This window comes from Pollicipes pollicipes, unplaced genomic scaffold, assembly GCF_011947565.3.
Source record: "Pollicipes pollicipes isolate AB1234 unplaced genomic scaffold, Ppol_2.1 Scaffold_6686;HRSCAF=7923_pilon_pilon_pilon, whole genome shotgun sequence".
NCBI classification, from domain to species: Eukaryota; Metazoa; Arthropoda; class Thecostraca; order Pollicipedomorpha; family Pollicipedidae; genus Pollicipes; species Pollicipes pollicipes.
Window position 1 is genome coordinate 24,955,164 of NW_023596921.1, and position 15,516 is coordinate 24,970,679.

Genomic DNA, 15,516 nt, shown 5'->3' on the forward strand with positions numbered 1-15,516 from the left:
GAGGCGTCTTTGGCCTTTTGAAGCCACCAAGATGACGTTCACGGCCAACATTACGTCTGTGGGAGTAGGGATATCTGATAAGCTCGTTCTTTGTAAAGGTGAGTTTTAATATTACAAACAAATGCCCAACTTTCTCTATGTAGATCAAGTAAGTGTTCTATCTATCGACTTATTTAGCGATCAGTTCCGATTTCGCTGAATACCCGTTAGATGGTCAATTATGGCACGAGAACACCAAATCTGACTGACCGACACAATCTTTCATATCACCAAAAAGTTACAGGCCGACTTGGGATTTTTAAGCATTCAAATATGTAGAATTCGGTCGGAGCTTTTGGGTGATCTGGATGGTCACTGTCCTTTCAACCTGAATTCAGCCTTGAAGGGCAATTTTGAGAGGTCAGGACTCTTTTACGGAAGGTAGTTCCTGTACCGACTCATATTTCTGATCTTTAAAAATCGGAAATTAACTGGTAACTTTTGGTTGATATGGAGCTCCCGGTCATCTGACCCTTCATTGGGCATGATGAATGACCTTGACAGGTCAGAACTTTTGACGGCCGATAGGTTATGCGCCGGCGGGCATTCCTCCATGCCAATATCTCTCCACCTGCCCAGGTGCCGAGTGGAAGCAAATTAGCGAGCCTTTCCTTATAGTGCCGCGACAACTTGGAACTGTCTGCCTCTGACTATCACTGTCCTCATATCTGATGGAACACAAAATCGCGTTTCAAAAGGCAAAGTTTGGGGCATGCGCCTTGGTTTTGAACCCACACTGGTGTCTTGCGTGATGACTTGCGCACGTCATATGTATACACGTTGGTAATTTTTGTACGCCAATGCGAATCTCATTCACTTACAACTTGTTTTCATTCATCTTTGTGGGTGTGCTCTGGGTTTAGCGCGTTCTGTTCTTGTCAAGTCCGAATATTCATTTGATTCATCGTTTGACTTCGTACGTATTTCACAGTCTCGTGTTTTATATCCTCGCATTCGATAACATCGTATTCTGTGGCACCATGTTTTATAGTATCGTATTCTATAGTATGCATCGCAATATGGTATTTATAGTATTTTTGAAATGTGTCCTAACGAGTGACTGGGTGTTGTAACGAAACGAACCTGGTGAATATTGTAGCAAGCCTAAGGCCTGAAGCACCGCCTCGTGGATAGATTTCGAGCCAACAAATACAAATACAATTAGGGTCATCCGTTAGCATCTTTGTGCCAAGGAACATATCTGGAAAACTGTCATCGTGTAGGGCTCCAACTGTATATATGAATTTACTTAGGCAGGCCCGTACACACCAGCAGGCGAAACACACTGGTGCTCGCAAGCACATATGAGGATTTCGGCAGCATAATAAGGTCCTTCTGACCTCATTAGAAGAGTCTACGATCAGTGTGAAGAGCCCCGGACCGATCAAGTGTGACCCGGCCGATGAACATTTAGACGCAATGGAGAACCGATATCAATAAGGACGGCACGTGTGCGATCGAAGATGCCGCGGCATGCTAGCTGAGAGGCTCCCGTCAATAGTGCAACGTCCTCCGCACGGATGAATAGAACCCACCAGTGTGATGGGCCCCTGAACGCTCAGGAGTGCCCAGCGCAGATAAACATATAGGGCCCCGGCCACCGTGTAGGGTCCCCCGAGCAAACGGGAAGAACCCAAGACCAAGGTACATGACTTAATGCCCTCGAGCGATCGAGTGCCTTGGAACGTATCGGGGTCCATCCAACAGCGTAGGGTCCTCCGAGCAGATATGAAGTGACCAAAACCATTGAAGCGGGCCCCTGTGCAATGAAGAGTGCGCGGACAGAGTAACACGACACCGAGAAGCGTAAAGGATGCTACGCAAATGCGATCAAATGGAAATGGCCCAAGACCGATATAGATGTTTCTGAGCATCAAATGCCTAGGTACATTAACTTACGTGTGCCCCAGTAACAGCGCAGGACCCTCCGAACACGTGGAAATGACTCGAGACTAATGTGAAGGGCGCCTGGGCAGATGAGAGTACCCCGACAGGTTAACATATGGGGCCCCAGCAAGAGCGTGTAGAGCTTTTCTGTTGAATGGAAGTAATCCATGGAGAGCCCATGATAAATCAAAAGTGTCCTGGCAATTTAGCAGATAAGGTCCAACAGCAGCGTGCGGCCCTCCCAACAGCTGCAAAGAAACCAGGGGAAACTGGAAGGCTTCTTAGCGGACCGGATTGACCCGGCAAGTGGACATATACCCCCCGCCCCCCTCGGCAACAGCGTAAGACCTCTGGATGGCGTAATGAGTCTGAAAATATTCTTTATCACTTCCCTTTCAATCAGCGGAAAATTATGTTTGTCTGCTCATGAGCTCTTCGCTTCGCGCATTTGTCTGTTTTTGGTTGCCTGGAGGCCAAACGCGTACATTTTGTTGCGTTTTGTGTTATAAAACTGCGTCCATTCGGCCACTTATGTGAACCAAAACTGTGAAACAATGAATCGAGCGGAAATATCACATTGTCTTGAAGTTGTGCGTGCAAACGTTTATACCATGCCCGGCGGCACAAGAGCGGGCCAGCTCAAAATTACACAAAATGGTCCACACTGGCACGCATGAAACCCCAATACTAGTCATTTAGGTTGAACTAATCCTTTAGGTACCAAACGGCGGGGGCGAAAAAACTTTCCCTTTGCTGGAAGTGGCTGGTGACAAAAATGGACACTTGCCAGCTGGTCAGCGACAAAACTGCGAAAGCGTAAACAAATTACAACCGATAAAACGATATCACAACAGACCATCCCAATTAGACCAAACTCAAAGCTTCCTATTGGTCTTTATTCGCTAACGCTTCAAGCGTGAGCTTGTGTAAAGCACATGTCCAAACTTTGAAGTTTCGCTGCGAGCAAGTTGGGCTACAACATAATTCACACAAAGTAGCTTTATTCACGATAGTCTTTAATCAGGTGATAGAAATATACCACAAACTATACTAGATCCTTGCGGCTGCGCGGCTCTTCTAAGGATCTACCATAAAGGGCGTTCCTGGTATTACCGTTAAGTTTTAGCTAAGCCTAGGAAGCAAGCCATACAATGTTGCTTTCGCTACACGCGCCAAACGTTTGTAAATTCCTCTAACACCTTCATATAGCTCTATGTCCTATACAACGTCAATAAACGGCTTTTCCCTCACATCTGTTACAGTTTCCACAACCGGGCGTGGGAATATCGGCGGTAGGGTTGCCAGCTGGTTGTGGCAAAGTCCTCTAACACTTCCAGCCGATTGTAGGGTGACGCCACAAAGCCACATAATCGCTGCCAACCTGGTGGCAGTTGGCGCGTCTGTTTCCGGCAAGTCAATAATGGGACCTGGGCGCCTCCCGTCACATGGCGGTCCCTACTAGTCGAATGGCAAATGATGACTGGAAGTCATATGCTGTAGGAATAGGTTCATGGCTCGCCTTGCATGATCCCTGATATGCAAATTAAACGAGACAGGATGGCAACGAGCGTGACCAGATAGAACTAGGCCGGCACATAGACAGAGCCTGACGGGACCCGACGGGAAAGACCAAACCAGGCGAGACCGTGTGGTCAAGACGAGACCGAGTGAACAAGACAAGACTGGGGGGACCGCACAGATTCAGATGGGACCAGACAGGACCGAACATAACCAGACGGGACTTGACGGGATCCGAGAGCACCATACATGACTGAAAGGAACCGAACGAGGCAGAACGTACAGAACGGGACCGGGCGGAACTGCTTAGAACATGATGGGGCCAAACGGGCCCGGATGGGATGAGACTAGGAGTTACTAGAACGGACCGGACAGGAACGAATGAGACCGGAGCAAACCAGACAGGACAAAACGACCGGGCGCGATCACATGAGATCAAACAGCATGAGCCGGGCGAAAACAGACCAAATAAGGGGAGACCGGTCGGACGAGACCAGACGGGACTGGATGAACCGGAAGGGCCCTGAATTGACCGTGCGGGACCAGACGGGACCAAACGGGGCTTGCTGACGGAAGGCGGCCTGTTCGCACTGTGGACCCCTGACCAACACATGGTCCGGTCTTTTCCAGGCAGCACAAGCAATACAAATCGTGGGTCCGGCCTTGTTCCTCCTCGGGAAATGAGCCTTTGGGCTGATACCGACACGGAGCCAACTGTTGGATGTGGTTGATTTATGGTTGAACTAGAGGTCCGCATTGTCCCACAGGATTTCAATCGATGCACGGGACCACCTGAATGACATTTGAAGTCACGGCTCTGCGGATTGGGATCCTGAATATGGTCTCCAGTCAGCTCTTCGGAGCCTTCAGTCTCCAATCCGGCATTTGATCGTTAGCCTCGAGGGTATGCTGGGCCTCTCTCTGGACCCTTCGAACACTGCCCTGGTCGACTCGCAGCCCCTTGCCACTACAGGGCCCTGTTACGCACCGTGAATTCCTGGTCAACGCGGGGGCCCTCATTGGCTCAGAGGTCAAACCAATGTAAATCACGGGATCGGCCTTGTGCTGGCTTAGAAAATTGGTCCTCAGGTCCGGCCCGACAGAGGGCCGACTGTTTGGTACCCATGCTGCCTGATAGACATAGGGGACCACATCGACTCGGGGGGCACCCAGTCGAATAAAAGGGCCCTCTGGCTGGCATCTGATGTTCCGGCACTGCGATTCGAGCTGGGAGGAAGGGCACTCGCCCCTGTGGCCTCGCTCCTGCAGGCACCGCCGCCCACACAACAACGAAGGGGCCTCCGAGGAAATGCAAATAGATCAATAGCAACATTGAACGCTCACTGCCGAACTGATTAATCCGGTAAGCGGACATGTAGGGCCTCTAGCAAGAGCAACACCTGCGCAGTGAAATTAGTCTTAAAATTTCCCTCACCACTCTATCAGCGAATAATTGCTTTAGTATGCTCACGGACGCTTCACAGTCGCTTGCGGCTGTTTTTGGTGGTCTGGAGGCCCAAATATGCCCAATATTGTTACGTTTTGTACGAAAAACTACTTCCGTTCTGCCGGCTATGTGGCCCTTTCGGAGCCTATGGGCTCCTTGAGGCCAGGAGAAGGGCCGACGCCTTGGCTTCCCGTCTGCATCCTCCATTAGGCACATGCAGTCCCACACAACATCGTTAGAAGTTTGGCAACAATATCGTAATTTTGTGACGTCACCGTACAACAGCTGGAAGTGTTGGCAAATTTCACTACAATCAGCTGATATCTGCAACGACAATTCATACGCCCGGTTGTGTAAACTGTGTGAGTGGTAAATGTGAGGGAAGTGCCATTCACTGACATTACATAGGAAATATAGCTATTTGAACGTGTCACAGCAATTCACAAATGTCTGGGGCATGCACTGATAACAATATCGTGTGGTTTTCCCGTCAAATTTAGCTGGTACGGGCCGTTTTACTGAGTGCGAGGTCTGCGTTGGGGTTATCCAGCGGCGCAACAGCGGCTTCGGGTAAGGCCTATAGTATAAGTGCGCCGAGTATCGGCGTAGGCCTCTCACGCTGCCTGTTGCACCTCAGATTCAGCGAACTGACCGGTTGACACGCGGGAGATAGGACGCTTTTTGCTTTCGTTTTATTGGATATAAAGCTAAATAAAAGTATTAGGGGTGTTCAAAATTGTTTTGTATCTGCGCATGTCAATATTGTATGGTTTTTACACTGAATTACATTCATCGAGGCCCAGGTACTAGCAGAACAATACAAATGGAAGCTTAAAATTAGATCTATTTTAAGGTTTCTACTTATTGCTTCACAGGTAAAAGAAGCAGAGAAAGTGCAAACTACGATGACATGTTCAGTCGAGTGTAGTTGCCTGAACTAATCACTTTGAAAGCTTCACGTTCGTAGTCTGTTTGCTTGACTATGTTCTGTTCTACCTGTATGCTGCATGCTTTCAAATTGAAAAAAACGAAACAAGATTGATATGTTTTGTTGACTGACCCAGTTTTATGGTACTGTTTGTGGCAAGCAGTATTAACTGCACCAAGTTGCATTATTTTGCCACGGTGCCTTATCAAAAGTAAAAAAACGGCATAATATTAGCACCCAAAAACGCGATCAATTCATTCGCCGTCTACGTTCGAAAATCCTTGAAATGTGCCGGCGTTTCCTTCGACGTGATTATTTAATAGAACAGTCACACTCACGAAAGCCTGGCGATCGACGCCAGCCGGCCGAGCCAATAGCGGTAACTGTCCGACAATGCTCACCAAAACAGCACTAGCCGTGTCGAACATGCCCAACATGAGTTCTGCGCAGTGTCCTAGAATTGCCGACTGGGTGTAAAGCAACACCCTATGAGGAGGAATTTTTCACTCCTTTTCCACACATTTTATGTGAATTTTTCAATCCTGCCTGACATTGTCTAATCGCACATACCAAACACATATTCCCTTTCTGAGGTTTTCAGATGTCATTCAAAACCGAGCTCACTTGAAACCACCAAGCATAAACAAGGCTCCACGGAATCTGGACATCTATGGCTATGTCCTGCTTCACCCACATCTGAATCATGTTTATGTATGCACAAAGCAAGGGCGCCATGTACCTGCGTGCCCAAGACCCCCCTCCCCCCGTGACTCCAGCCACTTGCACGCATCAGGTTTGGTTTGTTTACAAAATGCATGACAATCGGCAGCAGTGCGCCAAATGCAAGGTTTTCACGCATCCCCAGTTGTTTTGTTTCAACATTACACCACGAAAGCAGAGCCTAGTGCAAACACCAGCAAGGCCTGGTAGATAATTTTGCTCCACGTATTTCTCCTACCCGAAGAAACTTGACCATTAAATTGCATCACTCCCGAAATGCAGGTGAGAAAAATTCCAGAAATGTATTTTAAATAACAAGACGCATATCACCATTTGAGCAGCTATTTTAACAGATTTGAACTCAGATCAGCTGATAACATACTTTTTACAAAAAGTATCAGTCTTTATATCTAGTAAACTGCTTTTGTTCTTCTTGGTATCATACGAGTGTGATACCACTTTATTGTTCCTTTTTTTCCCATTGTCCTTAGAGGTACCGTCTGTTGCTTATAATGTTGACCAATTTCTCTGCAAGATGCTCCAACTGCAAATTTGCACGTATTGTATACATAAGTTGGATTAATTCGCTAGCCGCCCAAGCATGTTTGATATGCACCCAAGAATGAACACAGGGAATGAGGGAGACAATTTGAAGCACCGAACTTATTTTTACCGCCATTTTTGCTTTATTAAACACTTGGTTAGCCATTTTTGGTTCATGGCGGTGCTCGAAAATGATAAATCTAAGCCTTTCGAGTGTCTAACTCACCAGGCCACCTGACAAGGCCATCCTTATGCTCCCATACAGAGCTGAGGGACAAACCTGACGCAGCTAATACAGAAATATTTGAAGGCGAAATTCTGCCCGCCGGAAATGTGTATCATACGCTTCTCTTACTTGTTTCGCATTTTAATCTCGTTGGTTGGTGGACGTGATTGATATCTATATTTGGGGGGTGAGTGGGATGACTCTGTCTGTCAGCAAACTGTGCAAACTGTGGTACTGACTTTTTGTTTTGGGGGACCGGGAAGAAGTGTGTCCTGAAAAATCCAGTAAGTCTCCTGTGGACCAAGTACTTGCTTATCTTATCTGCTTTCAACACATGATTTGTGACCAGAGTTCGCCATTTTTTGTTTTAATCCATCGAGTTTTGTCACAAGGCAACTTATGATGCCACAAAGCATGCAATGGGCTCATTTTGTTCCATATTCTTGATTATTTGCCCCGAATTTCATGTGGTTCCTCATGGTTGATTTGACCAGATGTTTTCCATAGTTGTCATGGTTTGCTGACTGGCAAATGACTGTACTGTATATATGCACTATATCTTTAACACTGAGATAATTTAAGCTGCATGACAATTATAACATGAGATAAATATCAGCATTAAGCAAATAGTCAGACCATCACATTTGAAATGTGAAGCCAACATATCAAACGATGTCATTAGATATAAATAAACAAGCCTAAATAGATGCCTTTGCTGCAGCTGAAAAGGCAAGCAGCAAAACTGGCACGGTCATCTAAACGTTATGCTACTTTTGGAGAAGAGCGATTGTTTTGTGGAGCATGCCGCTTATTGCCCTTGATAGGGGTTAACCATGACAATCGGAATAAATTGTTCAAAGTGACTTAAAGTGTTGTCATTTGTGTGTTGTCAACTTTGTCTGCTGTCAACAAGCATACACAAATGAACTGAATAAAAATGCAAGTTGAAACTAGCCAAAAAATGAGCTTTATCGTGTTTTTATCATAAGTGCTACTGTCAACAGATAGGTAAGTTCAGATGATGTTCAACGTATGGCTGCCCTAAGTTAGGTTAAGTTGGTAAGTGCATGGCAAGTGACAATAGGAATTGTGCCAGAATCAGTAATGCACAACTGCTGCTGTGATACCAACAGCTTAGACAGGTGAGATGAAGTAAGGCCTCTTTAGGTTAAGCATAGACTATTTTCATGGAAATAAACACTGACATTTTGTAAGAAACGATGACAAAATGTTTGTTTTCCCTGGCCCCATCTTAACAGAAGCCGGAGGTATGTATATTTCGTTTGACTTGGTAATGGGCTGATGTGTAGGAGTCCAAGGTTTTTTTGTTTGAGTGCTTCATGCCTGCTGAATTTTCTGTTCTTACTTTTTGTTGAATTCCTTTGCTTTGTTCTGTGTTAAAAATGCTGTGCAAGGGAAGTGCAAAGTGTAGCATCAAATTATTGGTGTCCGTGAATTTTTTATTCTCCTTACACTGTCATAAAGTGGCTGTGCTTTAATGTACTCTGTTTCACTGTAATGGCCTAAAATGTTAAAAAAAACAAAGCAGTTTTGTCAGGTTTATGATATTACGTCCATGCAAGCCTGCAATAGATGTCTTTATTTGCTGAAGCATCTATCACTAGCTCATAAGTTTCATCTTTTGTAAATTGAATTTTTCACTCGCAACGGTCTTTTTGCGATGAAACTTTTCACACCCACCCTAGTTCAAAAGCGATCCCAGCTCACTGGTTCTGCGCTGTAACGTGCAGCCCAAACCGCCTTGCAGCTACTAGCCGGAGGTTTACATCGCAACCTTCGCAACCATCGCAGCGATTAATTATATCGCTGCGATGTAATAATGTAATGATTATAACAGTAATGATTATAACAGCGAAAACGATAATAAGTTAATGGCTGTAATAACATGACAGATGTAACAATTATAATAGCGGGAATAATAATAAGTTAATGGCTGGGACCAGCGATTAACATTGGTTGGATGTTTGGAATCCCTGAAACAATGAGGGTTCATTTGTTGGTCAGAGGCCCACAGTGCCTAACAGAGGGTTCAGTGCCGACAGGAGCCCTGAGTCGACCAGAGGAACGTTTGCTGAACAGGGACAAGGAAGGAAACCCGAATTTCAGAGGGCCACTTGCGCTGATTGGGGCCTTCTAACAATGGAGAAAGGCATGAAAGCTTATGATGATGGTACACAATGAGACCATGAAAAAGCCCTGTGTCAGTCAGGGCTCCCAGCACCAAACGGGCTCTCCACCACATTTCAGCCATGTGTCGTCGAACTGGAGTCTTTGAGCCAATAATTTCACCAACTGCGGGGATAAGGTGTCTTGTTGCGTCTTGTTGGCAAGCACCCGCGCTGTAACGGAATAACCCATCAGTCCCTGAACGGAAATAGAATGTGCCCCCTCCCCCCCCCCCCGTGTCCTACCTACTGAGCCCCTTACCGAAAAAGGTAGGAGGTTTCCGTACTGCCTTAAAAGACGGATCAAAACGAGGCAAGAAAACAACGCAAAAGGCGATCGTCCACCCTTGTTCAGAGCCAACTTGTGAGACAAATTACTCTAAAAAAGTTTGAGTCTGCGTGCTCGCAATCTTAGGGACAAGGACACCGATGGCCTGGGTTGCAGTGTTCATCAACCCAAGTGGCGTTGGCTGCGGCGGTTAACACCGGGCAGCGGACGCCTGGCGCGCGGAGAGCAGTCGTCGTGAAAAAATGCTCCCGACGGATGTTTTTAAAATAATTTACAGCCGTGAAATTATCAGCCTGGGCATATATTTTAACAGCCTTATTTCGAAATTGTCTTTTCAACAGCGATAGAAGCACGAATATACAGATCACTACGTGTCTAATTCCACTAACAGAGTCTAGCACTGCTTCGCGGTGCAGCGCGAATCCGCTCCGTTCATCTGTTCTTCCTGTAGACCTAAAAATGCATGGGTAAAACATGCTGCTGGATTACCTTCTAAACGTAGAAATCGACATCCTAAGTTGTTTAAGACACTTGTTTCAAAAACGCTATGGTATTCGTCTGCCCGTTGGCAGCCGTCTCGTGTTGGCCGCAGTCCAACGCCGCGCATCCCACGGAAACTGCAACGCCGGACGTCGAGGTCTGTTCCACGGCCTGCGACCGCGCAGTCAATTTTCATTTTTATTGATTCTGAGGAAAGGCTGACATTCCCAGAGGAGCATGGGCGAGCCATTTCAAAGCAAAATTATGATCCCATTTCAATATACCAGCTACGTTCACGATCACCTAGAAAATGTCCGACAAACCATTGCATAATGAAGAACGCTCTCGGTTTATTCTATGCAGTTATCTAACGCCCGCTTCCTTCACTTCACTGACTTCAAAATATAAACAGAATTGCATTTTTGGTGGCTTCTGGCTCCTGTTTCAGCTAAAGATAGATGTTGGAATACAACGAATAAAATCGTACCCTCAAAATTAAGTGGGCCCATCCGATGATTTTCCAGGAAAGGGGAGGGACTTTCACAAGGAGGGGCTCTTTGTCACCCATGTGTCTCCGCCCCCCGCCCCCTCCAGATTGCCAAGCCTAGCCTCGCCCTTGCGTGAGCGAGCTCATTGATGAGCATCGAGTATGCGTACTTATGTACAATCGCACGGTCACCATAGTCAGCTCAATTAGCAACGTTGTTTAAATCAATGACAGTCTTGACATATGACATTGCACCAGCGGAAGATCCATTTGCCACACGTTCGAACTGAAGCGGGTGAATGCCGCTTTTCCTTTAGAGGCACAACAGCTTAGAGCAGCGTCCCCCAGAAGTACAGTAGCCTCCAGCGGGCGTTTTGTTTTAACAAGCGGAGAAAGGCAAGCCTAGTGAGCGTACCTGCCTGAGTGTATTTTGAAATGATGCGCTGAGGAACGGTTGTGTTTGGTTGCACTTTTAATGAAACGCCTGTTTTCTGTCGATGTGTTTCTATATCGAGAACCTGCGTGTAGACGGATTGTGATAGTATATTAAAAATACACAGCCAATTAAAAAAGCATATAATGATAAATCATGTGCAGATTGCACGTACTGTAGTAGTAAGTGTAGGTTATATAATTATAAATATGTATATATACACTCATATATGTATATATATATATATATACACTCATATATATATATATATATATATATATATATATATATATATATATATATATCTATCATATGCATAATGTATAGCCAGAACATAACTGGACCAAATCCGCGAAGTTTTTCGCATCCCTTATGGTGACTTCCACCACTCGGAAGTCGCCATACGTCGTATAGACGGACGGCGATGGCCTCCACAGAGTGGTGGACGTCGCCATAAGTCGACATCGGAAGTCACACTGGTAGATGTAGTGCTACAAGGATGCAATTTTGCAAAATAGGGCGATGGAGAAGGGGGGAAGAAAGCAAGAAGAAAAATGGATCAGCCTGCCTCCAAAACGCAATCGAAAGTTTTTCCTTGGATTGGGCCCACTTTCTTTTCAGTTGAGTGCATGGTCGTAGTTTCTAAAAATTGTGTGGGTGAGCTGAGCCCTAAAAATGCTGACTGGTGAAAGTGACGAATATTTAATGAGGAATACAAAGGGGAAACCATATCTTCGGTCACCAGCCACAATTGCCCAAGCTGAATAGGAAACTAAACCCCTGTAAGCCCTGGTCGAGTCGACGAGATTGGTGGCCTGGTCCACAACTGACACTTCGTTGGCCAGTCAGAAGTTTCGTTCCCATGATTGAAAATTTCATCACCCGGTCCCCAGCGCAGTCAGGCTGTGAATTTATAATAAATGCGCGCAACGGCCGCGTATTTTCTGCAGCGGTTGCTGAGCTTGTTTTGGTCTGCAATGACGCGGGTTTCGTGGATGCGCTTGAGGTCCGAGGTCAGTAGACCGTGTACAAACTCCAGCACTTCCAAAAATAAAAACGAAAACGATCGGCTCGACACGCGAGCCCCCGCCCCTCAGGTTTTCGGAGGATTCCTCTCCAGCGTGCCATGCAATCGCGCCCAAACTTCCGCTATCGTCTGGACATACTTTGCGCGTGTTTTGACGTGACCCTTGCAATTCCGCTTTTTGAGTAGGCGCTGTCTTCTAGGAACACTGCTCGGTGATCTGACGACGCCGCGGAAAGCGCGGAGTGCCGAGACACCGCTGCATTAACGCGCTCCTATATTATAGATATGCGTGGAAACACGGCTGCTTAAATTCCGTGTCATTTCGAGGCATGATCTCATGCATAAGGGCATGTGAACTCCACAAATTAGATTTTCAGGAAATTTTACCTCTGATCTAGCTTAGAAGGGTCAATTATTGACTTACCAGCAACCGACGTATGGCTGTGTATGGGTGATCACAGGATGTTGTTGGGGCAAATCCACTGAATTTTCCACAATCTTTTTTAGATTGGAAACGGCAGCGGGTCAGATTAACCTCCCCTCCCCCGAACCGGCCAACGCCCCCCGCCCCCCCCCCATCATCCCCCCTCATCCATTAGTCCTCGCTATGAAAAACGGTGAATCAAGACGAGAGTTAAACGTGCCACAGCCCGCCGCCAACGCTTCCCAGCCCTGCGTCGGACACGCGGCCTCTCCTGTGCCGGACACGACGCCGGTGCAGCACCAGACAGGCGGCATTCCCTGCGCCGAACGGCTCCGCCCGTCGGACGACACCCGGCCTCTCCTGTGCCGGACACAACGCCGGTGCAGCACCAGACAGGCGGCATTCCCTGCGCCGAACGGCTCCGTCCGTCGGACGACAACCGGCCCCTCCTGCGTCGGACATTCGACAGTTTCAGTGCTCGAAATAGCGACGCCTCAGTGAGCGGCTCACCGCCGCTGCAATGATGTACTGGCGCTGCACGATCTGATAACACACAGGACATTACAATGACACAGTACGGTATAATGCAAGAAATATTTCACACCTTGCTCTATTTTTACGAGTTCATGTTATGCGATCATTAGGTCCTAGGTCCACAGCTGGAACTTGTGATGTGTTGCATGTGAAAATTCCCGTAGCAGGATAGAGGACAAACGCTATGGACGGTTGTAAATGAGCTGCCCAAATTCCACTTTAAGAAATTACCATCTTGTTCGACGAACGGCACTGAAATCAGAAGTGTTGCAAAACACTTAACAAGGTCGTCATACGACAAAATAGTCTCAGCAACCACAGCGCACAATCATCGACCAACTTTGCTAAGCACGGCCAGTTGCGTTGACATACGGCTCGGCTCTTACTTTTTACGTCAAGTACGGCTCGTAACGATGACCTGCCATCCACGTACCCAAGGCCACGAGATACGTTATCCAGCATCGGATTGATGGTTGGTGGTTTCCGATTGGGGCGTAAATATTTCCAGAGCGCAGCTTGCAAAGGCTCAGAAATATGTATTTTAAGAACTACATAAGCTATGATGCTCCATCTCACACGCCGTAATTATAGCAAAGGCCATATCGTGGCTATTCCAGCGCAGTGATGCTGAAATTACGATGACGTAATTCGGGACATTAAAAAGAGTACATTCTGATAGCAATTCGGTAGTTTTTTTTTGTATGGATAACTAAACCAGCGAAACCGACGTGCTTATCGGCCTTACGCCCGCTACCTGCGGCACATTTGTGCACTAAGACTTGTGTCCTAACCACCGGGACTTTTGGCATGGCCAGCAAATGGCACTCAAGTGACAATGAAACTCCCGAAACGCTAATGTTTGATGTTGATGACGCATTGCACTTCATTTATCTTTTTATGATGGGGTTTATCGCATTCAGAATTACATCACAACGGTTTCCGAAAAAATTTGCTCCAAGTGACAAGTAAGACTGTTCCAAATTTTGTCGGCGACAGAAAAACGCTTTGACGCCCTGACAAACGGTTCCAACAATAGACTTATTGCTGCCACCATGGGGCCACAGAAGACTGCGGAAAGAAAGGAGAGGTGTCATGGCCCCTTTCTTGGCGTCTCTCCGACGTAGTAATGCGGTAGGACAATGGAACGCACTCGCGGAAAAAATGTGATGCGGAGGCCTGAGCGTTCGAAGAAAGCGACTCACAAAGAGTTATGAGTGTGAAAAGTAATGCGACATGTCTTATTGCATATGCAACGAGCAGCGATGAAAAGAAATCCTGATCTCAAGCTCGTTGGATGCAAGAAGGTGTCAATACGAGGTTTTGTACATGCGTAGTTATACTCTGCAAAGAACAACTTAACAGGCGCTGGGATGGGGGAGTCATTTTGACCCCGCGGTTTTTCCGGAATAATTTTCCAATAGCGCAGCGCAGCCGCGCCAAATATTTCAAGGCTATAAACAGGTGAACAGCGGACTTTTGGTTTCAAAAATTTGAATGTGCCTGGTAAGGTCACTGATCTACGATAACCCACAGTGAGGTAATGGATTCAGCGAAGGGAATCTCCAGGGAACGTTCAACCTGAGGCTGCAACGGAATGTTAGACGAAACCATACATCTCTGACAAAGTTTCTTAGGCAACAACACAATGTAATTAATACATTCAATTGACCTAGGGTCAGGTATTAAGGTCAGACCAAGGTCAAAACCAACTTTTTCTGCTATATGAGATAGTTCCTGGCACCCATTTTTAATTTATTGCGAACACTAATCGCATCATACATCTTCCATGGACTCCTTGAAAGTCAGACCAGGTCACGAACCTTAAATGACCCAGGCCAACATTTTTGTCTTAGGGACATCCCGCCTAGCGTTATCATTCATGATCATTCAACTGCAAAAATCGAAGCGTTCTTGCATGATTTTGGTCACCCCAATCTTCTTAAGGTCAAACGAGTTCACTGACCTGCAATGAGCACCAGTGACCTTTTGCTTAGAATAGGTACCCAAGTTCAGGGCGGTTGCATGAAAACGTTTGGGGCATTTTGGACACCAATTTGGGGTACGACTTTGTTTGACCCTATTTGACCTGAAGATCCTGACCCAGGAACCTCAAAGCTTGACACAAGTGAGTTCACCTAGCTGAGAGTTGACCTAGGTGTCTTCAGCTCTCTTAATTTGAAATACCAAATTGACACCCACCCGAGCAAAGGGTAGTCAAACGGTCACCCGGGAGCGTCTTATCGGTCACGATGTTTTCCGATACGATGACTACGTACCACGAAATGCGCAACAAAAAATATATGAGAATGACGCTCCGCATCCGAAAGGACATGATACAATGGGATGGT